Source organism: Peromyscus leucopus, chromosome X (assembly GCF_004664715.2).
Source record: "Peromyscus leucopus breed LL Stock chromosome X, UCI_PerLeu_2.1, whole genome shotgun sequence".
In the NCBI taxonomy this organism is placed as follows: domain Eukaryota; kingdom Metazoa; phylum Chordata; class Mammalia; order Rodentia; family Cricetidae; genus Peromyscus; species Peromyscus leucopus.
In genome coordinates, this window is record NC_051083.1 from 4560941 (window position 1) to 4578626 (window position 17686).

Sequence of the window (17686 nt, forward strand, 5' to 3'; positions counted from 1 at the left end):
AAGAGCAAAACAGCCAGGAATGTTGGTCTACTTTAATCCTTGGATTTGGGAGCAAGAGTCAGGGGGAACTCTGAGTTCCAGTCCAGCCTGGTGTACAGAGCTCAATTCATGACATGCAGGCTACACAGACAAACCTTTTATTAAAAAACAACCAAAAAATTAACAAACTGCCTTACCATTGAATAACAATTGCTTCTACTCTATCTTTTGTTATTTAGAGATAGATTTTCTAATGGTGGTGAAGGCATGACAGTACAAGGAAGCTGACTGATTAGTTTCAACCACAACTCAGTACTCACAAAGAACAGGAAATTGAATGAGGCTATAGAGATGCATAACACACACACACACACACACACACACACACACACACACACACGTAGTGAGGAATTTCCTCCTGAAAGACTCCTCCTACTAAAGAAGCAATCAAAAAAGAAGTCACCAAGGAGAGACATATGTTCACATACATCATTGTATCTGGGAGGTTTTTCATTCAATAAACTGTGTTCTGACCCAGGTAACTATAGGCTCATGGTCATCTATGAAGAAAATATATTTAGTCACTTCAGTGATCCTCATAGTCTGTATTAGCCCCTATACTGTTTCAAATGTCCAAAGTCTCTTCTGACACTCAAGATGATCTCTTGACAGTGACATCTTATAAAATCAGAAAATGGGTTATATCTTTCCAACATACAATGGCACAGAATACTGTTCAAATTCCAAAACAGAGAAACGGAGACATAGCAAGGGAAAATTGAACAAAGGAAAGACTGAAGCAGAACAGGACAAACATCAAATCCTCTATCTCTGTGTTAGATGCATGAGTATTCACTTTCAAAAGGTTCAGATGGCCCTATCCATGCAATTTCTCATATATTTCTTTGTTTACTTCACTTTCTATATGCAGCTGGGGCTCCTTGGGAAATGTCTCATACATTAAGTATCCCAGCATCATGTGTTAACAAAATGCAATCCAGGTTGTTGTGGAATATTATTTTAAGATGTGTTATATTTGTCTATGCTGTGGAACAATTGTTTTAATGATGCAAAGATATGTTACATTCATTTATGTTGCATTTGTTTAAATCTGTGAGGCTGTGATACTTTGCCTGTCTAAAATACCAATTGGTCTAATAAAGAGTTGAGCAGCCAATAGCTTGGCAGGAAAAAATAGGTAGGGCTGGCAAGCAGAGAGAATAAATGGAGGAGAAACCTAGAAAAAGGAAGGAGCAAAAAAAGAGAGGACACCAGGGGCCAGCCACCCTGCTACACAGCAAACCATGGAGTAAGAAGTAAAGAACGGTATACAGAATAGAGAAAGATAAAAGCCCAGAGGCATAAGGTAGATGAGATAACTTAAGTTAGGATAAGCTGCCTAGATACAAGCCAAACTAAGGCTAGGCACTTATAAGAAAGAATGAGCCTCCCTGTGTGTAATTTATTTGAGAGCTGAGTGGCAGGCCCCCCAAAAGAGTAAAGAGTTAAAAAACAAAAACCAACAACACTAGGCTTCATCCTCACAGCTTCATGCAATGGACTTTTACAGTCTCCTCACTGTGTTTCTGACTGTCAAACATAGATACCTGCAACAATGTTGAACTGAACCCCCAACTAAGAGTCCATGACATTAAATATTGATTCTTTCTTGTTTCCAGGACCAGTAGATGATGGGTGATCATACAAAGTTTGACTTATTAATTTGTGTGGACACTAACATGCTTGGACCACAGGTGCAGGAGGATTTGTATGAAGTTGCTTTCTAGAACTAGGGATCACTTTGTTTATTCCTTCTATGAATTAAATGTTTGCTGGATGGAGTCTTCCCTTAGGGCACCTTGCTAGGCTTCTCTACAATGGTGCTAAGGCCTTCTCTATAATGGTGATAAACTCCTATAAAATTCTCTCCTGTTTCAGCACTAGACTGCCATCTGAAACTACCTTTTCATTTTTGTTTATTTCTACCATACTTGTTTTTTTTTTTAACTGTAGGCCTGAAGGCCTCATCTGTAACAACCATCCAGAAGACTCAATATTCCATTTAAGAAACTAGCCCATTAACTTTTAATTTTGAATTATTAAATTTCCAGGGCATGGGCCAAATAAGATTTGGGTGCCAAAATATCGTACAAATGACCTCTAGTGTAATTTTTATTGAGTCTATTTCCTACTGAAACCCTACAGTCTTAATCTCCACTTTCTGCCATTACTTTTAACATTCACATCTTTCTGGTCATACAAGACAGGCCAATAAAGTCCTCTGTGAAACTCTATGATTTTTGCCACCTAAAGTCCTGATATCTTCCACATTCTTTCAAAAGACAACACTCTCAGGTTCTTCCTACCAAGAAAATAACCTGTGGTGTTCCATTTTTTGTTCTAATTTGCTTATATCCTGCTGTGATTAAATTCTCTAACCAAAAACATCTCAGGAAATGTATGTGTTTATTTTGCTGATTGTGTCATATCATATTCCATTATTTTGGGAGCTTAGGATAGAAACTCAAGCTAACAATTGAAGGCAAAATCCATGGGCAAAGATTGCTTCCTAGCATTTTCTCTTGCCTAATCACTGTCTCATGCTCATTTTGCTCCCTTTTCTAGCCCTGGTCCACTTTCTTAGGGATATTGCCACCCCAGGTGGAGTAGCCATCCCTGCTACCCTAGGTGGAGAAACCTTCTCATTTCAATCATCAATCTGCAAAATCTCTCACAGACGAAACAGTTTTAGCTACTATGAATAGCCAGTATTATTTTAGTTAAGCAATTGTCCTTGTGGTAGAATGGAGGAGCATCATTTGCATATATGCCCAAGAGGCCCAAGAGTGGCATAGCTCAGTCTTCTTCTTCTTCTTCTTCTCTTCTTCTTCTTCTTCTCCTTCTTCTTCTTCTTCTTCTTCTCTTCTTCTTCTTCTTCTCCTCCTCCTCCTCCTCCTCCTCCTCCTCCTCCTCCTCCTTCTTCTTCTTCTTCTTCTTCTTCTTCTTTTTTGGTTTTTCGAGACAGGGTACCTCTGTGTAGTTTTGGTGCCTGTCCTGGATCTTGCTCTGTAGACCAGTCTGGCCTTGAACTCACAGAGATCCACTTGGCGCTGCCTCCTGAAAGCTGGGATTAAAGGTGTGCACCACCACCACCTAGCATAGCTGTGTCTTGATGTAGATTGACCCCCAATTTTCTGAGTATTACATATAGATTTCCACAGTGGATTTACAAGTTTGCACCTATGACAGAAATGAATCCCCTTGTTCCATGTCCTTGCCAGCATTAGCTCTCAGTTGTGTTATTGATCTTAATGATTCTGACAGGTATAAAATGAAAGCTCAAAGTACTTTTGATATGCATTTCCTGATGGTTAAGAATGCTCAACATTTAAAGTGTTTCTAAGCCTCTTTAGACGCCTCTATGGAGAATTCTGTTTAAGGTGTATCCCCACTGTAATTGGATTATTTGGATTTGATGTTGTCTAGTTTCTTGAGTTCTTTATTATCCTGAGTGAGGTAACCCAGAAACACATAGACAAACATGGTGTAATCACTTATAAATGGATATTAGCAGTTAAGTAAAGTACAATCACAGTAAATATAGTTAATAACAGTATAATCCATAGATGCAGAGAGGCTAAATAACAAGAATGGCTCTAGGAGAGACTCATGGATCTTCCTGAGAAGAGAAAATAGAATATATTTTGTGGGTGTATTTGAGACAGGTGAGGATGGGAACAGGAAAGGTCAGGTTAGTAAGGAAGGGACAAATGGGGAAAAGACAAGGAGAGATGACTGGAATAGGGAAGATTTTAGCAGGGGACATGGAATTAGTGCTCTTCAAAGTTTCTGGAACCTATCAGGGTGACCCCAGTGAGGACTCCTAGTAATTAAAAAAACAGAGGCTGAATCAGACATTTTCTATAACCACATAAGACTCCTAGTGATGGGGCTGGCATACCAAGCCACACACAAAACATTCAGCTGACATTTGTCCTTCCTGCAAGATATGTTGGGGCAATGGTGGCTCAGAGCTTCTGTAGTGGCCAACCAATGGCTGGTCAAAGTTGAAGCCCAATCTGTGTGAGGCTACAGGTCTTCTTGGATAATCAGAAGATTACACATAGCCCCTGTTTTGCTCATGAGAGGCTACTTAGACATATTGCATGAGAGATGTCAGGATATCTCTGTTGTTAGTCATGTATTTATTTATGAATATGTTTCATGACTTTTATTGCCTGAAAGAGTTTGTTGAAATATACAAACTGTAAAAATACATGCTAGAACAGAGCAATGAGGGAGAACAACATGGGAGAGAACAACATGATGAAAACAACATTAGATAATACAGAAAAGAAACCATCAAGAGAATATGTGAATGTTCTTACTTTCCCTAATTACCCTCAGATAGAAAAGTCATAGCTTCACCATGCTGGCTATTTCTCTTTGAGCTCTGAGTGCTGTTCTAAGGACTCGACCTCTGGGGCACTTCCAGAAAACTGCAGTTGGGATGTATTGCATGAGAGCAGATTACATTAAAAAAATTTATGTGGGCACAGTGAAAGAAGATTGGAACACAGCAAGACTAAAACTCAGCAGGGCAAACAACAAATCCTGTAGCTCTATTTCAGATAGGTGGGGATTCATTCTCAAAAAAACTTAGATAACTCTGTCCATGAAAATTTTTATGTGTTTCAACTTTGTTATTTCTATTCCATGTATGCAGCACTCCATGGCAGATGTCTCAAAGTTTGGGTATCTGAACATGCTGTCATCTCAAAATACAACACTGGCTTCATCTTCACAGTTTCATGCAATGAACTCTCACAGGCTCCTCACTGGGTTTCTGACTCTGCCAAACACAGATGGGTGCAACAGTGCTGAACTGAAACCACAAAGAAAGAATCCATAACCTGTAAGTTTTGCATCTTTCTTGTTTCCAGAACCAGTACAACATTGGTTAACCCCTGCCTCAAATTTGGCTTCTAAGTTGTGATGGATGCTAACATGCTGGGACCAGTTACAACATGTTCTGTATGAAGTTGTTCTTCAGATTATGAATCAAGTTGCCCATTCCTTCCATATTTTGAAGGCTTAAATAGATGGACATTTCCCTTAACATTCCAGGCTTCAAATGCTGAAAAGGATCTTCTCTTTAATACTGTTAAAGTTCTTGAAATTTCTTGCCTCTGTTTCATTACACAACTACCATTTGAAACTACCTCATGATGTTTTTGTCTATGTGTTGTATAAGGGAAGGATAAGTTTTTTAAAAGATAAAGAAAGGGATGGGGGCACTGACTTTTCATTTGTTTCTGTACCACTTGTTTCTTTTCCATTGTAAACCTGATTGACTCATCAGTAATAAAGATCTAACAGAATCAATACTTTGTCCAAGAGATAAGCCAATTACTTTTTAATTCTGCTTTACTCAATTTCTCAGAAATTGGAGAAAATAGGAATGATTTGGGGACAAAATGTTATACTAATGACCTCTCACTAAATTTTTCATAGTGTCTATTTCCCACTGTAATGCTATGACCTCAAGCTCCACTGTCTCCATTACTTTCAACACTTCCATATTCCTAGTCCTACAAGAATAGCTGATTAAGCTCCGTGTGCAGCTTTCTATAAATTTTGCCATCTAAACTCCTAATATCTTTGACATTCTTCCAAAAGAAAACATTCCCACATTCTACTCTACCACAAAATCACTTTTGGTGTAGTACATTTTGATCTAACTTGCATGTTTATTGCTGTCATTACATTCTGTAACCAAAAGCATCTCAGGTTATTAACAGGTTTATTTGGCTGATATTGTCAGATCTGTTGAACACACTGTTATAGCACCAATTAGGTGGCAGCATCTTGAGGGCTGGGGCAAGGTTCTCCAGAATGTAGTATATGCTCTGAGTATCATCCAATATATGGTACAGGTTCTCCTATAGCCAGGATCCATGGGTTGAGGAATCAAGGGGTAGAAAAGAGAATAGTTCCACTCACTAACTCCCCTAGTGACTGACTAGGACAGTTTTGCTTCCTGTTTCTGCAACACTAAGTTTTGCTGGCCTAGAAGTTTTTGTTCACAGGCTGTTGTGCTCCTGCCAGGAGGCACAACAAACTTGCCATTGAATTGGAAACTCAGACTGACCCCTGGTCATTTGGGGCTTCAAATGCCCTTAAAATAACAGACTAACAAAGAAATAACACCATTAAGAGGGTGATATATCCAGATTACTATGGGGAAATGGGATTACCTCTCCACAATAGAGGAAAGAAGGATTATGTCTAGAGTGCAGAAGATCCTTACAGCATCTTTTGGTGCTACTGTGCCCTGTGATTAAAGTTAATGGGAAACTACAACAATATAATCCAGGAAGGATGACAAAGGGCACAGACCCATCAGGAATGAAGATATGGGTCACTTCTCCAGGAAAAGAACCAAGACCCGCTGAAGTGTTTGCACAGCATGGAAGAAATACAGAATGGGTAGTAGAAGAAGGTAGTTCTAAATATCATCTAAAGCAATGTGACCAGTTGCAGAAATGAGAATTATAACTGACATGAGTGCTTCTGTTGTAGTTTTGTAATAATGTATTTGTACAGATATTTGTATGCTCTTTCAAATTCTTTATCATATGTTGCAACATCACTTAAGAGAATATTGTTTGTTATTGTTGTACCTGTTTCACAAAACCCCAAAGACCACCAAAGAGACAGTTTCTGATGCAAGAACATAAGTGTCCTTTTATTGTCAGGTCTGAACCTGGGCCACCACACAGCAGACAGAGGGAAATGTGGCAGCAGTGATGAGCCTGGGGTGGAGAGATTTTATAGGGAAAAACTGCAAGTGAGGAATTACATGCAACTTGGAATTGGGTAGTAGGGATATGGGGCAAGGTGATTTTTTTTGAAACTACTAGTCTAGACTTCACATTAAACCACTTTTGAAACCATTAGGTTAGCCTTTTTGGTGGGGAACCACAACTTGCTGAGCAGGATTATCTGGGCTGCTCAGCAGAATTATCTAGATAGCTTCAAGGGCCATAAACCTTAGACAGAATATCTATAGGAGCAAACTGCTCTATATTTGTTTGAGTTGTCATGGTACTTTCCTGAGGTCTTTCCTGGAACTGAGTACAGCAGGTGGTCTAAGGTAGTGGCCCTTCCCTAAGATGGAGACTATATTGCCTTCACAGTTGTCAGATGTAAGTTTGAGACACTAGAAATACATCCCTCAAGGGACATTGCCACTATTCTCTATATATAATGCATTTGCAATTGTATGTAGGATAGTTATGTTATGTTTAGGCATAATTGTGGCTTGATTATTGTTTTCATTTGGAAATTAATCATGACATAAGGAGATATGATTGTGTACCAAGTTGACAATGGGTGGATTTTGATCACTATTCTTGGTTGTCAACTTGATTATATCTGTAATGAACTATAATTCAGAGATGGAGGGCACAATTGTGATTTGGACCTTGAGGCAGCCAATTATACCAACAAAACTGGATGCAGCAGGTTGTATTGATGTATTTCAGCATATGTGTTCATCCACACTTAACAAGGAAGAATTTAGAAGAGATTTGGAAAAGGAGCGAATGAAGAAATAAAATGGAAAAGATATGTAATATCTTTTAATTAACAATTTATGGCAATAAAATTTAAATACAAAAAGGGGTTAGAAAGATTGGTCAGCAATTAAGAGCACTGGCTGTTGTTACATAGGACCAAGATTTCATTTCTAGAGCCCACATGGTAGCTAACAATTTGCTGTAACTCAAGTCTCAAGCATCTCCTGCCTTCTTCTGGCCTGTATAAGTACTGTGCACTGAAACATGCATGGGAAACACCCATATAATTTAATTTTTTAAGTTAGAAAAAGGGAAGAATGGATTTTTCTACAGTGACATCACAGCCCTGAGATAGGCAGAAGCCAGGGCCAGTTTAAGCAATGTCCCTGCTGGGCGATGTTGCCACATCCCTTTAGTCCCAGCACTAGGGAGGCAGAGGCAGGCAGATCTCTGTGAGCTTAAGGCCTGCCTGGGCTACAGAGTGAGTTCCAGGAAATGCACAAAGCTACACAGAGAAACCCTGTCTCTAAAAAACAAAAACAAAAACAAAAACAATGTACCTATGGTCTTGCCAAGGATCTATGACCTTCCACTGAGCCAGTCTGTTCAGAGGCAAATGTAGCTTCATTCATAGGTTAATATAGTTCATTGTAACCATTCATCTAAGAGCAGAATATATAGCGCTATTAAGTGACTTTTACTTGAAATTTTCTGCATTTGTGTCCTCTATCTTTTCTATGTGATAATAGCATTAGTACAGTTAACCTTCAGACTGAACATCAAGACTGATGGGTTTCATAGGCTCCAAAGCAATATTTTTACTGTCATTTACTGATTTTCTGCTAAGATCTTGTGGTACAAAATGAACATGCCAGAGGCATTTTCTTCCATTATTTTTATAATTTATATATGTTTCTGCATGACATTGCAGTAAGAATATCCCAAAATGTCTCTGCTTTTACATTATGATCATATTTAGAAGTGTATTTGTTTACTTGCCTGCTTAGGAATAGGGAGAATTCTACATGAACATGTCTGAACTTCCTAAGTTAAATCCACATACTTCCTTTGTTTAGGAAAGGCATGCTTTCCCTGCCTGCTGCAGGTAAGCAGTTTTTCTCACTTCTTTTTTCTTGGCTGTTTTGATGGCTGTTCTTGGTAGTCAAACTGACTACTTCTGGAACTAACTAAAACCCAAAGAGTTGGGGATACCTTTGAGGGATTTTTTTAAATGTTTCAAAATTTAAAACTAATATTTAATCTTTCTCATGTGAGGTGAAATCCCCATTCAGCTGCTTGGTGGCTGTGTACACTTTAATCCCAAGCACTGTGTAAGGATTCTGTCCTTAATTACATCACCAGCCTGTGACAGCATCCCAGCCTAAAAAGTGGGTGGGCCCTCTGTGCATCCTTCTTCTCTTTCTGCTCTCTCCTTCCATGTGTCCTCTCTGTCTCTGTCTCCCTCTCTTCCTCTCTCTCTCTCTCCCCTCTCTCCCAATAAATCTTTAAAAAGGTAACCATGGCTTATGATTCTTCTGACCAGCACTCTCCTCCACCAGCATGGCCACTGCGGGCAGTGGCCAGCCACGAGCAGTGTAACCAACATTTGGTGCCATTCAGACTTGGATACACTACCAAACACAGCGGACCTGCTGTGATCACTGCCGCCCGCCGCCGCCTCTTCCCCATCCAGTGATACAGCAAGACCATGAGACTGTGAGCGTGCATGCATTCCTTGCCACCTCTACTGGACACCTACACAGCTACTGCTGCCGTCACAGTGAGTCTGCAGTTCTCTAGTCTGAGCTATCTATATTCTTTGCGATGGGCACCCTGGGATTTGTCCTCAAGCTGTGCTGGCAAGGGCAGGCACATTTTCACTCCTGATGAGGAGGTCAATGCTGTCTAGGGTCCAATGGTGGACCAACTGCAGTGCAGCCACAGCTGTCACCTTCCCTTGACAAAAAGGAATGATGACTTGAGCTGATTCATATCTCCTTCCACTCTCGGGGATGCCCGAGATTGTAGTCAAATCCCAGTTTGTTATTTTAATTTTTTATTTTTCTCTTGGCTACAGCCATGGGACAAAGGGGCAGATACATTTACCACCTACATTGGCGGATAGGAATGGGCACCGGTAAACCTGGCCACATAACAGCATAAACCTGGCCACATAACAGATTCGTGGGAACTTCTGCCAGTGAATGGGCAAATAAGAGTTACTTTATCCCCAAGCTTTCTGCTAAAGCTCTAAACCCTTCTCCTTCCCCACTTCTGCATCTGCCACATGCAACCTTTTCTGTCTGACTTCCACTGGCAGGCTCAAATGGGTGGGCTTGGGTGGCTCTTATTGACTCACACCATAACTCACCTTAACTCCACCCACTCATTCTCAAACTGTCTTGAAAGACACAGACGGGTCTGGTAGTGGATAAGGTCCATGCAAATAAGTTTACAGTATTCAGGATGTTTCTTAAGCTAAAAATCAACTTATAGCCTCAGACAAGTCTTCCAAAAAGATCGGTTTATAGTCTGCCTCCTGGCAGATCTTCCAAAAGCTGTCCTTAAGCCACCAATCATCAGGAAAAAACAAAAACAAAAACAAAAACAAAAAAAATCAGGACATGGAATAAGATCCGTCTTTTGTTCCCCAGACCTCCCTGACTAAAACTTAAGCATCTGAAGAAGAAGGCTCCTTATCCCACAGGCAAGAGATTTATCTGTAGCATTTAAGGTGTGCCAGGAAAGAGATAAAAGCCCCAAAACAAAATTGCCAAGTGCTGGCACTCACTGACTCCCAAAAGCTGTTGGGTCCCTGTTTTAAGTGAGGAAAAGGCCACAGGCTAGTGAATGCCCTGCCAGGCCAACAACAGCCTTGTTAAAAGTACTGCCTAGAAAGACAACAAGTCAGCTGACTGCCCTGAGGCACCAAGATGCATGGGTACATCAAGCTAAGACCTCCAACAGACCTAGATTTGGCTACAGACATGGCAGGGAACCCAGAACGCATCAGGGAAGTGATCCAATCCATTTTTTTCCTTCTGGACACCAGAGCCACTGACTCAGTCCTGAGAGTTTTGGGATGTCACCTCTCCTTTATTGTTGGGTACAAAGGACAGCCTTACCCACCTACCAGATTTAATTGCACTTTCAGAGTTACTTAATGAAAAAAGATTTCCACCTAAAATAAGAGCTCATTGCTTCACTCCATATCCACTGCCAGTGTTTCTCATGTGCATACACACAGGGCCCTGATCTTTGCCTTGTCCCTAATTCCAAAAAAATAAATTCTCATGCACCATAAGCTTTTCTCTTCCCAGTTCCCTGTTCTAATTCACTGTTCAGCCAATGATACAGGACTACCACATAACCGGAGTCCAGAGATCATCAAGTAAAAAACTTTAACAGCTAAAAGGTGTTTACACCCCCAGACCCAAAAGCATCTGGGCACTACAAAAAGACTTTAATGTAAACATCTATTACTGTGAAATGCTTTTAACAATTGCTACCTGTCTCTTGGATGCTGAACTAATAAAGGAAACAGGTACTTTAAAATAACCTGTCTCTGATAAAGCTTAACATGTTTCAAATTCATCTGGACAGGTTGGATCTACCAACATAAAATAATAATGATTCTTTTCTCTCTAAGCTTTTTTCTATGTCACCAGCATCTTGTCAAACAGAAAGTTCCCACCCACAGCCAAGAGGGATACATTTCTCCAGAGCAAATGGATGACAGACAGCATCCCACAATGCCTGTCTACCTCGGAAGACTCCCCCAAGAGCCAACTGACATAAAATTGTCAGCTGGAAGCAGCTTTTGAGAGAAACGTTGTCCATATTCCCATCTACCTGCTTTTTATAGTAAGCAAAAGTCTGGGATGTAAGGATTCTGTCCTTAATTATGTCACCAGCCTGCAACCACATCCCAGCCGAAAAAGCAGGTGGGCCTTCTGTACGTCCTTCTTCTCTTTATGCTCTCTCCTTCTGTCTGTCCCCTCTCTGTCTCTCTCTGTCTCTGTCTCTCTTGCTCCCTCTCTCTCTTCCCCCTCTCTCCCAATAAAGCTCTAAAAAGTTAACCATGGCTTATGATTCTTCCGACCAGCACTCTCTTCTGCCAGCATGGCTGCCGTGGGCAGCATCAGCACGTAACCAACACACTCAGGAAGCAGAAATATTGGGCCCCATAAGGCTCGGGCATGAGGCCCAGTGTAACTTACCAAGCCTAGCTTGAGTTTGGCGACCTGTCTTCATACATGACTTCTGTATACGAGTGACTCAGCACTACCTGATGTAGAATTGCCTCTGCCTAGTAACTGCTGAGATGGCATCATCTCATTGGCCTGCTATTCTCACCCCATCCTCCTATCACCCTAACCTATATAAGTCCACTCCTGATGCAATAAAGCAAATTCCTGCTTTGACAAGACTCCCGGCTCAGCGTGCCTCTCTCCGGTGGACAGGGGAGGTCTGGGCTATTGATACTCACCATCCCACTCAGCCCCAGGAAGTCACCAGCAGGACAGGTCCTGCTTTCACCCTACCTGTTGGTCAGAATGACAGACTGGTGCCCCATGTGAGGAACAGAAGAATGCTGATGGGCCAATTGGTCTGGGGGTGAGTTTACCCCCATAAGATATGGGGTAGTCTTGTTCTAAGCTAGATCCTGCCTTGAATTCCCTACAAGTATGGCTAAAGAGCAAGGAGAAAGCACACATGTTTTGGCTATGGAGGTGAAGGTCACTTTAAGAGTAAATGCCTTAATCAGCCCAGGGGTGCTCCACTGGTCTCATCTAGCTCAGACCTGCTTTGCACCCTTGCCCTCCATGTAAGAAGGGATTCCACTAGGCTAAGGACTGTTAATCTAAATTCAACCTCCAATGGGCACCTTTAAACCCCCCATGGGCAATCCCCAGCCCCATTACATAAGGGGGAAGATGTGGTCAAAGCCCACTGGACCATACTTTTGGTGCCCAGATTAAGGCCCAAGATGACCCTAACTGTTGAAGGAAAAACCTTTAGTTTTATCATAGACACTGGGGCTGTCCCCACAGACATCCAAAAGGAGAAAGTCCCCTCCTCCTGGAAGTTGGTTCCCTTACCCTATGTGCTTGGTGTGTGGGGGGCATTCTATGTCATGGGAGACAGCTAATTGGTTGTCCTGTACTGACCATGACAGTAATCATGGGGAGGTGCATTCCTTTGTGGTTCCTGGTGTAATTGACAACTTTCTTAGCCAGAACATCCTTGGGGAAGCTGAGGCCTTTATCACCACAGACTTATAGGCCCCTTATCAGGACATGCTTGACACTAACGAGTATCAGCAGCATTTGAGGCGTGGTGGGAAACACACCCAAATTATAGAGATGATCCCTATTTTGAGAAGCTCAGATGAGTCTTTTCCCAGATTCACCCACAATCCTAAGGGCCACTGCTCACCCCCTGGTGCCAAAGATTCAATGGACACCTGGGGAATCTGTATGGGTTGAGCAGTGGCCTCTACATCCTTTAAATTACAACAGCTTGATGCTCTGGTTAAACAACAATTGTTCTTGTGGCATGTTCAGCCATCCACCAGCCCATGGGACTCTCCTGTTTTTGTAATAAAAAAAGGCCAATGGTTCCTGGAGATTCCTGCATGACTTAAGAAAAACCAATAAAAAAAGGATCCCATTTAGGACCCCCTCAAAGGGGACTGCCCTAGATAACTGCTATCCCTAATACCCATTATCTGACTATTATTGATATTAAGGATTGTTTTCTCCATTCCATTACATCCAGATGATATGGAGAAGTTTGCATTCTCCCTGCCCTCTACCAATTTCTGGGGCCCAGACTTAAGGTTTGAGTGGACTGTCAGTCCCCCTATGTGTCAGTACTTTATGTCACATATTTTTCCTCCCTAATGGGGTGCCCCAACACTTTATTTTATATTTATGGGGATGATATTATTCTAGGAAACCCCACTTTGATGGGTCTTCAGGACCTTACCACTAATTGTCTTATCGTTTTGAAAAATCATAATTTTAGGGTGGCTCCAGATAAAGTACAATCCATTCCCCCCTTTAAAATTCTGAGAGCTCTCCTGTCCTTTGATACAGTGTCCCCAGCTAAACTCCAGTTACTTATTCAAGAAACCTATACCTTAGCTCAGCTTCAAAGACATTGGGAGAGACAAATTGACTGATGCCATGAATCTCTGTGCCCACAGAGCAGTTAACTCCTTTAAATGAACTCCTTAAAGGCCTCAACATTTCATCCCAGATTACCTTATCTCCCCACCATTTACAAATCTTATAACAGGTTAAACAAGCCATTGATACAGTGGTCCTAAGAAGATTTGACCCTGACCTGCCTGTCTCCCTGTGTATTTTTCCTGGGGTAACCTTGTGCACTGTGCTGTTAGCACAAGAGGGAAAGTCCATTCATTGGGTTCACCTCTCAGTGTGTGGAACTCCTGGGTTTAGTCCCTGACCAACCAGGTAGCCGATTGTATTATTAAGGGCAGGGATATTTCTGTCAGGATATTTGGCACAAAATCTCATCCATTATTGTTTCACTTAAAATTACTGACTTTACCTAGCTTTAAAGAAATAATAACGAAATTGCAATAGCCCTTGAGGGGTTTTCAGGGAAGGTTGATTACCATTATGGCCTTTGTAAATGGATGCGTTCCTTCTCTCATTTGGAGTGAAGACCCCCTTGAATTTTTCTGCCCTACCAAAACCCCGATTTTCTTATGGTGTTTACCAGTGGGGGCATTTGGGAGCCTCCCTAGTTGTGTTTCCACCCCTTGGATGAAGAGAGGAACTTATACCTATAAAAACAATCTCCCACTTGGTGGAGGGGTCTGCACAGTTTAAAGAACTGTTTGCTGTTGTTGTGGTGCTAGATTCCATATCAGAGTCATTTAATCTATTCACTGATAGACTTTATGTTGTAAATCTTTTGCCCAATCTGATTAAAGTAGATTCCAACCTGATTTCTCCTCTTATGATTCAGGCTCACTCCTTACTTAAACAGAGACTAAATGCCATTTATTTGCAACATATTAGAGGCCACCAAAATTTGCCGGGATTTCTTTCCAAAGGAAATCAGCTGACTGACCATCTGGCTTCTATGCCCCAATGTAATACTGTTACTGAGGCCACAGATTTCCACCTACTTACCACGTTAACTGGAGAGGCCTAAAACATGAGTTTCCTCAGGCACTGGTTAAAGATCTCAAAAAAATTGTCCGGACCTATAAGTCTTGTCAGCCCTTCCTTCACATCCCTCTCCTCCAAAAGATGGGGAGCAATCACTGAGGACTTTGCCATAACAATCTCTGGCAGATAGATGCCACACATTATTCTCCATTTGGAAAGCTTAAATATGTTTTTTCTTTCCATAGATACTTTCTCCTGTGCCTGTTGGGCATCAGCCCATGCCAGGGAAAAAATCCAAACATGCTATTAGCCATATGCTTCAATGCTTTGCCACCCCTGGTTTACCTAGCCAAATCAAAACAGATAATGGCCCATGCTTTACTGGCAAAGCCTTTATAAATTTCCTACTCACCTAGAAAATTTCTCATTCTACTGACATCACCTATAATCCTAGGTGTCAGGCCATTGTGGAGAGATTCAACCAAACACTTGTCCAAATTACAAAAACAAAAGAGGGAGTCTTTACCCCCACATGATCAACTAAGAAAGACATTATTAACCTTAAATATTTTAAATTTTTCTAAGGAAGATAAATTTTTGTTTCCTTTTCAAAAACATTGGTCTTTCTCAGTTACTTATTGACCCATTTGGGTCAATAGGAGGGAACCTTTAACTGGGGCCTGGAAAGGGACAGACCCATTCCTCACAGAGGGTTTAGGTATGTGTTTCCTCAAAATGAAAAGAGACTCATCTGGGTACCAGTCAGAGACCTCAAATATTTACCCCAACAAGGAGACAATGATAATAATGGCTCTGGGGAGTCTTTTTGCTTCTTCCTCAGATATGATCAAAGATGCACATGCTGTTGCTTATCCTGATGCTGATGTTTATTGTCCAGCCCAATGATGGAGGATTTGTTAACCCACATGATATTAGAGCCATCCTAAACAAGATAATAGGGAATCCCTGTCACTGCAATGGGGGAACATTTGAGATTTCATACATAAGCAGGTCTCCTATCAGATTGTCAGATTGTGGTAATAAAATTGCTTATAATTTCATTGATATCTCTGGGTCCCTGTTTTCTGGGTTCAACAAGTGGGCATGTGTGCTAAAGCCTAAGATTATACCCAAGGTGAATGGCAAACCTGGGCCCTGGCCCTGCACCTCCTTTTAATGATCCATGCATGCCACCTACTATACCACAGTGCATGAATGCATTACAAAGACTGATAATAAGACCTACCATATCACCACCAGAAATGGCATTGGCCATTTGGGTACTTTTGGCTCTGCCTTGGAAGGCACCCAGTGGGGAACTGAACCCTGTTTTGGCCACCCCAGTGACCATGTTTGCTGGGAATTGGAGGTCCCCATCAGTTACCCTGATGGCAGGGGAGTACAGGACCAGTTGTGGGAATTACAGATCAAAAAGAGAGTAGAACAACTGCTTAAAGCTAAGTTCCCTGAGCTCTTCTATCACACCTTAGCCCTCCCTAATCAGACAGGGGATCTTAACCTTGATGATGATACCCAGGCCATCCTGGAGACATCTCACACCATGCTCAATCAGATCAACCCCTCCCTTGCAGAAAATTTTGGGCTCTGCCTCTGCCCAGGGCCACAGCAATCATTGACATTACCTGTTAATGTTTCCCATTCCAACTTTATGTTTTTTTTGAAATTGATGTTTCCTCTACCATCCCCCCCTACCCCACCTATTAAGCCTTAATGTTTTTCCACTAATTCCTGTCTTTGGGCTCTGCCATGAAATGGTACCAGTGCTATCGATGTGGGCCAGGTCTCTTTCTTTTGTGCTGGTAACCACACTACCCCCCAAGCAGGTATGTCCCCTCATATGAATGGCTTTTGTGTGTGGAGGAGGAATAGCTTTTAGCTTTCTCCCTGGTATATGGACAGGCCTTTGCACCTCTGCCATACTTATACTAGATATGGATATCATCCTCAGTGATGAGGCTCTTCCAGTACCCTCTTTTGACTACATAGAAGGAGGGTCTAAGAGGGCCATTCAAATGTTACCTCTCCTTGTTGGCCTGGGAGTAACTACAGGCATGGCCACAGGGGCTGCAGGGATAGACCTGTGTGGTGGTATTCTAATTGTACTGAAATGTGATTTTGATTGTATGTTAATAAATAAAGTTGCCCGAGGGTCAGAGCTATTAGAGCCATAAGACAGAGTGTAGCGGTGGTGGCACACGCCTTTAATCCCATAGATCTCTGTGTGTTCAGGGATACAGCCAGCATTGGAGACATATGCCTTTAAGACCTAGGGGGCTGTACATTCAGACAGTGACGAGGCAGTCACGTGTTTGGGTTTACAACCAATGAGAAAGCAGAATGACTATGAAATGACTTACACACAGGAAATAGCTCTCCCTTCGGGAAGCTGGGACACTGCAGGAGGAAGGGTAAGATTTTAGCTCTGAGCTCTGATCTCTTGGCTTTCTCTTTTACATTGGTTCTGTGTTTCGTATATAATAAGATGGTTGGATACATCTACAGACCTGTCCTCACATCTTTTTAAAAAATTATCCATTCAGGTAATTGATGATATAAAGGCCATCTCCAGCACCATTCTTGACCTGCAGAGTCAGTTAGACTCTCTGGCTCAGGTAGTCCTCCAGAATAGAAAGGGGTTAGAAAAGGGAGGTCTTTGTTTGTTGTTACAAGAAAATGCTGCTTCTAAGCTAATAATTCGGGGACAGTCCAGGATAAGATAAAGAGGCTCCAGGAAGACCTAGAAAGGAGACAAGGGGAGTTTCACGACAATCCTCTGTGGACAGGCCTTCATGGATTCTTACCCTACCTACTTCCCCTCCTTGGACCCTTCCTTTTCCTTATTCTCCTTCTCACCATTTGGCCTTGTGTGTTCAATAAGCTCATACAGTTTATCCACCAGAGATTGGAGGTGATTAAGATAAATCAGATAGAGATATGCTACCAAAGATTAGCTACTCA